Below are 9,624 nucleotides of genomic sequence, written 5' to 3'. Positions count from 1 at the left end.
TTTACTCTCCTAATAACAAAATTGTATCTAGTAGATAGATAGATCTAGTATATATATAGATATATACCTATCTATCATCTATATATCATTTCACTTTGATTCTCACTATGTTTCTCCTGATCTCATTTAGGGCTCTGCTTCTTCTGGAAATCTCCCAAAAGAAGGAGGAAAAAAAAGGTTTCTGGAATTTAAAACAGAGAGGTAGCAAAATTTTCACTTTAAATATTCTAACTTTATTTTGATTCATTTTCTTCCCTCTATTTTTTCTATCTATCTATCTATCTATCTATCTATCTATCTATCTATCTATCTATCTGGTTTGAGATGTTTTGATTATTTCTGCAGCTATGATTTCTGTTATTTTAATGATGGTTCAAGATGTGATTATTAACACTTAGTTTTTAACTTCTTTTTGTATGTGTTTTACTGCTACTTGTTGCTAATTTTGTTATTTCTCCTTTATACATGCAACTGTAATGGCTAGTGTCACCTGTGTAGATGTTCTGCCACTAAGCAATAGCCTCAATCCAAAGAAGAGTGGCTATAAAAAAACAATATAACAATGACTGGTTTTCAAATAGGTAAAGCAAGAGAATAGGAGTTCTGAAGACCCATTCATGGAACTTCATGCCTACAGCAAGAATAGAAAGAAGCAACAGGAAGTACCTGGGCACACATTTATGAGAAACTGCAGCACAAAGCCTTTCAAAGCATGCATTGACGATAAAAACAAGAGGACTAATTACAGAGAGCACATCCTATAATGGTTCCATCAACAGAACAACTTCCTGATATAAAGAAGCCCCCTTTTCTTGTGAAACCTGCACAGAAAGCACCACTATCAAGTTTACATTTACTGAAGAAGTAGCAGGTGTACAGTAAAATCTCCAATTGGAAACAGTCTACACTTTTCAGCAAGCCAATATCTCAGGACACAGTAGCCAAAGAAAGTTATTCCCTACATCAAACTGTGAGAGATATACATTCAATAAATATAATAAAAATTTTAAAGGAAACAAGACTTCAAAAACTCATAATTCTCTAGCAACTGATTTCAAAGTTTTTAAAAAGAAACGAATATCAAGTAAAGAACTCAATAGTGTGATTTTTTTAATGACCATTAATTTCAAGGAATACAGAAAAACAACAAAACAAGGAAGAAAACAAGACATAAATGTGTAAAAAGAAGATTTTATTATTAAAAAACAGAACTATTGTAAATGAGAAATCTGAGGAGATAAATAGAAATCTCAATGACTGTCTCATTCATTGATTTTATCAGGTGAAACAGAAAATTTCAGGTCTTGACAATAGAATTAAAGAATTAGAATATATAGCAATGGTAACAACCACAAAGAAAAAGTTATAAACAAAAACGTAAGATCTCTGGGGCACAATTAAAGTTCTGGTACTACATTAAGTGTATAATGTATAAGCTAAAGGCTTAGAAAATATATTCAGTACAATTCTGTAAGAATTTTTTTTTTAATTTAGAGGAGTATATGGAAACATTTATAACCCTATAATGTATTACTCCAAATGGAGATAATAAGAAAGTGAACTTTCCATGACAAATTATGGTTAAAATACAAAAATTACAAGAAAAAGAGTGAATATTGAAATCTGTGCAAGAGGAATGATGACTCATTTAGAAAGTCAACTCCTCAGTATAACAGATTTCTCAATACAAACTCCAAAGAACTGTAGACTTTAGAATTATGCCCTTAAAATCCTGGGGGAAATTAACTAATTAATTAATTAAACCTCTGCCAACCTAGAAGACTGTATTCAGCATGGTTAACTTCAAGATTAAGGAAGAAATAAAGTCAAAGCAAGCACAATTCAAACAATTTATGATCAAGAGGCAAATTAGAAAATATACTTAAAGAAATCCTACATGCAGATAATGAAAATTTGGAAGCACAGAAAAACGAATTGCAATTGAAAGTAAATAAGCGAGAGAGTTAGCAAAGGAAGCCATTAGCCAAACAAAATAATAGTAATAATTACCTATTCATTATAACCCTTATTGTAATGGATTTCATTTTCCAATTTAATGACAGATTGGCTGATTTGATTAAGAAGCAATACCTCTTCAAGAATAAACTTTGTTAAGACATTATGTCTTCCTGGAAATAAAATTATGAAAATTTTCTAGAATTAAACAAAAGTGAAAACTTACTATATCAGATTCTCGCGCAAACAGTAGAGGTAGTTTTAACAAGAAAGCTTAGAGATATGACATTTTTAAAATCCAGAGAGATGTTTAATAAGCAATGTTATTATGCATATTGAGGCTTTACAAAAACAAGGACCAGGCAAACCTGAAATCAGCAGAAAGAAAAAAAACAATAAAAACAGAGCCAAAATTACTTAAATATTACCTAACAGATCTATATGCATGACGTATAAAACAAGTAGAACTGCTACAAGAATTCCACTGAAATAGAGAGATCAGTAGGGATTGTTCTGGAAATGTATAACCTTATCTAGAAGAAAGTGGTAACTTTCTTAATATAGACATCCCACCAAAACTGAACTAAGGGGTTATAAAAAGATAATACACAATTGTGATGGTTTCTATATCTTTGGCCCAGGGAATGGCACTATTAGGAAGTATGGCCTTGTTGGAGTAGATGTGTCACTGTGGGTATGGGATTTAAGAGCCCCCCCCCCCCCATAGAGGAATTAGAGAAAGGACTAAGGAAGCTGAAGGGGTTTGCAACTTCATAGGAAGAGCAATATCTACCAATCAAACCCCCAGAGCTCCCAGGAACTAAGCCATCAACCAAGAGGTACACATGGCTACAGATGCATTTGTAACAGAGGAATGCCTTGACAGGCATAAATTGGAGGAGAGGTCCTTGGTCCTATAAAGGCTTGATAGATGTCCCAGCATAGGGAAATCAAGGGAGGTTTGGTGGGAGTGTGTTAGGTAGAGGAACATCCTCATAGAAGCAAGGGGAGGGAGGATGGGTTAGGGGTTAGGGGTTTTCTCAGATGGGGTGGGGTGGGAGGAACGGAACCAGTGAAGGGAATAACATTTGAAATGTAAATAAAGAATATATTAAAAAGAAAAAGACCCTCATTCTAGCTGCCATTGGAACAAGAGTTGGAACTCTTAACTCTACATCTGCCTAGACGCTGCCATGCTCTAGCCTTGATGATAATAGACTGAACTTCTTAACTTCTAAGCCAGCCCCTGTTAAATATTGTCCATTACAAGACTTGGCTTGGTCATGGTGTCTCCTTACAGCAGTAAAATACTGACTAATATACCAATAATGAGGGAAAAAAATGAGACAATAATAAGTTTCCTACCAAAGAAAAGCCCAAAATAGGACAGATTTATTATGAATTTTATGAGAATTTGAAGAATGACAACTTCCAATGTTCCTTAAGCTATTTTATAAAACTAGAATAACACTTCTGAAAACATTCCTTAAGCAACAACTTCTATGATACCAAAATTGAGTAATAACACAATTGCAAATTATAGCTATAGGCCAATACTCTCAAAAAGCAAAATCATCAAGAAAGTATGTTCAACTCCTCCACTGCTGGTGGGGTTGCAAATTGGTACAACCACTCTGGAAATCAGTCTGGCGGTTCCTCCGAAAACTGGGCACCTCACTTCCAGAAGATCCTGCTATACCACTCCTGGGCATATACCCAGAAGACTCCCCACCATGTAATAAGGATACATGTTCTACTATGTTCATAGCAGCCCTATTTGTAATTGCCAGATGCTGGAAAGAACCCAGGTATCCCTCAACAGAAGAGTGGATGCAAAAAATGTGGTATATCTACACAATGGAGTACTATTCAGCCATTAGAAACAATGAATTCATGAAATTCTTAGGCAAATGGATGGAGCTAGAGAATATCATACTAAGTGAGGTAACCCAGACTCAAAAGGTGAATCATGGTATGCACTCACTAATAAGTGGATATTAACCTAGAAAACTGGAATACCCAAAACATAATCCACACATCAAATGAGGTACAAGAAGAAAGGAGGAGTGGCCCCTGGTTCTGGAAAGACTCAGTGAAACAGTATTCAGCAAAACCAGAACGGGGAAGTGGGAAGGGGTGGGTGGGAGGACAGGGGAAGAGAAGGGGGCGTACGGGACTTTCGGGGAGTGGGGGGGGCTAGAAGAGGGGAAATCATTTGAAATGTAAATAAATTATATCGAATAAAAAAAAATTCTAAAAAAAAAAAAAAAAAAAAAGAACCAAAAAAAAAAAAAAAAAAAAAGAAAGTATGTTCAAACTGGATCAGCAACACATTAAAAATAATATGAAATATGATCAAATTGGTTTTATTTCAGGGGTGAATTGATGGTTCCTAAACTAGTTAAGTACAATGTAGCATATAAATAGACTCTAAGACAAAATTTGTATGATTTTCTAAACAAATGAGGAAAGTATCATTGACAAAATCTAACATCCCCTTATTACAAAACATTTAAAGAGCTAGAAATATAAAAATACACTTTAACATACTAAAGATTGTATATAACACACATATGATTATATATGTGAGCACATATATTACATATACAAATATATATCCAGCACTAAACTAAGTAGAAAAATAATGAAAGGAAGGCAGGAATAACAACTCTTTTCATTCATATTAGAGACTTGTATTGCTTGAAGTCTTAGCCAAAGAAAAAAATGTAAGAGGATGAAAAAGTTTAAACAAAAAGAAAGAAGTTTATTAGCCCATTTGCACATGATATAACTCTATATGTACAAGATCCTAAATACTCTACCAAAAGACATATAAACCTGAAAACTTCAGCAAGCTCTCAAGATTCAACAACAAAATACAAAAACCTGTAGCTTTTACACACTATTAATGAACACACAGAGAAATGTATGAGAACAACAACCACAAATAGAATAAAATACCCAGATATAAATCTAACCAATGACATAAAAATGTCTACAATGAAAATTATATAACACTGAAGAAACAGATGAAAAAGATATGGATTATAGATCAACCTTAATTTTTTTTGTGAGAGTATATGCCAGGGAGCACAGAACTGCCCAGGCTGCCACAGGGGTGGAGTGAGCTTGATGCCTTTGACATTCTTCTTTAGCAGCTCAGGGGGTGGATCAGGAAGCTATCAGTTCCTGAAAGTCATAGTGAGTATTTCGTTACACGCACATGTGTCAGCCTTAGACGTCTTCCACATGCGTGAGAAAAAGACATTGTGCTCTTTTATATGTAAAGATACACTCTGCTTAAAAAGAATTTGTGGTCATTTTTACTTTTTGGCTTCATTGTTCTTCTTGGGGGAATATTAATATATACCTACAATGAGTATGATCTTCTGAGAGATTTTTTAAAAATCTACTCTGCCTCTTTTCCTTCTTGGAATTATCTTTTGGTGTTTTGTTATATTCTTAATATGTAGTAACCTCTCCCTGTGTGTGTGTGTGTGTGTGTGTGTGTGTGTGTGTGTGTGTGTACTGCTCAAAGGATCTCCCACCTATAATCAAAGGCTAAAATGTTACGAAGGTAACTCTCCTATTAAACTGAGTGTCACTTGACGTTTGGGATAAGAAAAGGGTTTGCTTGTGCCATTGTTAATGTGCAATACAGAGTGTGCGATCCTAATATCTCAATGTGCTCTTCAGTTCTCTGACTTGCGTACCTGAACTGAATCTCTGAGTGTGTCTTGAGACTTCACAGTTTATTAGAATTGTGGTGCTCAGCTTCTTCTCAGTAGGGAGTGTCCTTCTGCTTAAGTTAATCTTGGGCTAGCATAGAAATTTTCTATATGGTTTATTGTTTATGTCTAGGGCAGAAAAAAAAACATCTTTTTTTTTGAAGTTTTCTACTGGATGATGATCATTTGCTCTCCAAGTTTTGGTCTTGTTATGCAGGTCATTCACATAAGATCTATATCCTGTTCAACATTAAAAAGCTTCAGACGATGGGCCGTCCACAGCCATCAATGCTTATGACATTGGGCTTGAACTCTCACAGTGGGTAAGTATGGAAGATGTGTATGCAGAGAATATGGCACTTTGTGGAAGCTTCTATCCCTCGCTGACTGAGAATGACGAGAATTTCACAGATAATATTACGAGTCATGTTTATAGTCTCTGTATATCGTGACTTCCTGTGGTCTATGTATTATGACCTTGTTGACCCATACATTTTATCTTTCCTGTACACTGTAAACCTATACAGCATACTACAAAAAAATCTTACAATCTCATTTACTAAAGTTTTTATATTAAAAAAAGTGTACCAAAGCATCTCATTTAATTTTTGAACAACAGAACTCCCAAACCTGTGACCTCCCCCTGCCCACTGCTCTCACGAATAGCAGCCAGCAACCTGACTGCTCACCTCCTGAAGAACAAGAAGAATTGGTTTCCAGCCTTCGGGGGAGGGGCTTGCCTGCCTTTGTTGCTTGAGAAAGAAAGCATTAAAAGATGGAGACTTGAACCAGAAGTCATGTGTTTTTGTGTCTCTCCATGTGTTTTCTCTTGCAACCCGTTCCTTACCCATCTTTTCTTCCAGGAAACCTGCTGTTAGAATGTGTGAGCTGGACTCTACACAAACCCACTGTGATCAGAGCTGCCGTAAGATAGTCTCATACTCTTTCTTTTGAGAAACAATCTTCACCCTCAGCATTTAATACTGTGATCTTTACAATCTCTCTGTCCCTTATTGCCTATACTTAAATGTATCTAAAAAATATTTCTTAATCATCTCCAAAGTTTCCTTCATGAAACACAAGATGGGAGGATCTTCCATAATTATAGATTAGATGAATTAATATTGTTCAATGCAATATTCATAAAAATTCCAACAGAATTCTTGAAAAATATAGAAATAATTTTAAAATTCATGTGGAAATAAAACAATCCATGAATACTGAAAACAATTCTGAACATTGCAAGATGCAATTTCAAATTATGTTACAGAGCCACAGTAGCAAAGCCAGCATAATACTCACACAAAAGTCAGTCACATTAACTAGTGGAATAGAATACAGTGTCCATAAATACATACATACATACATACATACATACATACATACATACATACATACATAAACAGACAAACTACAGTCAAGATTCCCTTAGCAACACAATTCTGTGAAAGCTAGAAACCCATATGGGGAAAACAGAAACTAGATCCTAGCCTAGATCTCAGAAATTGTTGGAAGAATGTATTGAGGAATGAACAGAGAGACTTTCTGAATGAACCTCCTATAGCTCAAGAAATGGTGACAAGAATTAGATTTGATCATATGACATTAAAAAGGTTCTGCAGAAAGCACTTCAGAGTGAATGAAGAGCTTGGGTGGAGAAAACATGCCAGGAATTCATCCAATAGGGGAGGGCACTAACCCCCAAAGAGCAAGCAACCAGGTAAATTAGCAGGCAAAGATGAACTGAGTAGACATTTTCAATGAAGAAAGAATGTCCAATAGATATAAAGAAAATCTTTGATATTTTTAGTCATTAGGGAGATGCAAATAAAACTAAATTGAGATTTTTATCTTAATCCAGTTAAAACAGAATGACAAAGATAAAAAACAAAACAACACAACAACAAGGAATCAACAAAATCCCGATGGGAATGAGAGGAAAGAACACATGTACTCTGTCTGTGGTAACGGAGGCTATCAGTGCAGAAAGATTCAAAAAATTAATTAGACAGGGCAGGGGGGATGGCTTGGTAGTAAAGTCACTTACTGTGCAAGCATGAGTAGTAGGGTTCTGATTCCCAGAACACAAGTGGAAGATGGATACATGGGGCGGCCCACCTCTAAGTCTAGCCTCAGAAGGTCTAGATGGGCCAAGATAACTAATAAGATATGCATCCACTTACACAGATTCTCTCCCTCTCCCTCCCTCTCTCCCTCTCTCTCCCTCTCTCTCTCTCTCTCTCTCTCTCTCTCTCTCTCTCTCTCTCTCTCTCTCACACACACACACACACACACACACACACACAAATAATATAACAACTATATGTTCTAGCTCTTTATTTTAATGACATCTAAGTGATCATGCAAGAGATACCTGTGTACCCATACCCATGTTTATTTTATCATATATACAAAGCTAGGTTATAGAATCAAACAGAACAATCATCAGCAAGCACCATGAATAAGTAAGAGAACTGTGGTGTATAGGTGTAAGTGTGTGATTTTTTTTAGCCATACAAAAGAACAAAACCATGTAGTTTGTAGGAAAACAGATAAAATTGGAGTTCATATGCTAAACAAAGCAAAGCAGACATAGAGAAACAAGTATCATGTATCCTACTTCATATGTTAAGTCTACAGGAAAAAGACCTGGAAGTAGAAAAGTGACTTTTAGAGAGCATGAAGGGACCAGGTATGGAGAATCTATGGTAGGAAAAGTGGTTAGTAAGATAGTGAGGGGTGGTGACTGTGATCAAGCTGAAGTAGACTTATACATGGAAATATCACAATGAAGCCCATTACTTTATACAATTAAATATACTAATAATTTTAAAGGAGGTCAGACCACAGCATTCACCTATTCATAGGATTTGTAGGAATCAGTACAAAAAGCTAGCCTGAAAGAGGAATTTAATTTAATCCTGTCCTCTGGCCTTTCCTCCATTCCAAGGGAAAACTATTCTCATCAATAAAATAACTTCTAGGGGAATCACCATCCCTGACCTCAAGCAGTATTACAGAGCAATAGTGATAAAAACTGCATGGTATTGGTACAGAGACAGGCAGGTAGATTAATGGAGAAATGAAGAACCAGAAATGACGCCACTGAAATGCTGCCATCATTGTGCCTGTGCCTGTGTAGCAGACTGGTAAGCACGGATCACCAGAGTAGAGGATCACTTAGGACACACCCCGCCAAGACAACACCTGCACCCAAAAACTCAGCAGTACCACAGTAATCTGTGCTAGGGTAAAGCAGGTCACCCAGGGTTGCTGAGATAGGCTTTCAGACACACAAGAGGGACAAGGACCAGCCAGTGACAGCAGGACCAACTAACACCAGAGATAACCAGATGGCAAAAGGCAAATGAAGGAACGTTGCTAACAGAATCAAGGCAATATAGCACCATCTGAACCCAATTATCTTACAACAGCAAGTCCTGGATATCCCAACACACCAGGAAAGCAAGACTTGTATTTAAAATCACAGGTCATGATGCTATGGAGGGCTTTGTGGAGGGCTTCAAGAAGGACATAAATAACTCCTGTAAATAAATACAGGAGAACACAAGTAAACAGCAAGAAGCCCTTGAAAAACTAAGGGAAAACACAACAAAACAGGTGAAAGAATTGAACAGAGCCATCCAGGATCTAAAGACAGGGATAGAAACAATAATGAAATCACAAAGGGAAACAACTCGGGACATAGAACACCTAGGAAAGAAGTCAAGAGTCATGGATCCAAGCATCAATAACAGAATACAAGAGAGAGAGAATCTCAGATGCAGAAGATACCATAGAAAGCATTGATACAACAGTCAAAGAAAATGAAAAATGCAAAAAGATCCTGACCCAAAACATCCAGGAAATCCAGAACAAAATGAGAAGACCAAACCTAAGGACTATGGGTATAGAAGAGAGTAAAGATTTCCAACTTAAA

Source organism: Apodemus sylvaticus, chromosome 3 (assembly GCF_947179515.1).
Source record: "Apodemus sylvaticus chromosome 3, mApoSyl1.1, whole genome shotgun sequence".
NCBI classification, from domain to species: domain Eukaryota; kingdom Metazoa; phylum Chordata; class Mammalia; order Rodentia; family Muridae; genus Apodemus; species Apodemus sylvaticus.
Note: the sequence above shows the minus strand (reverse complement) of the source record.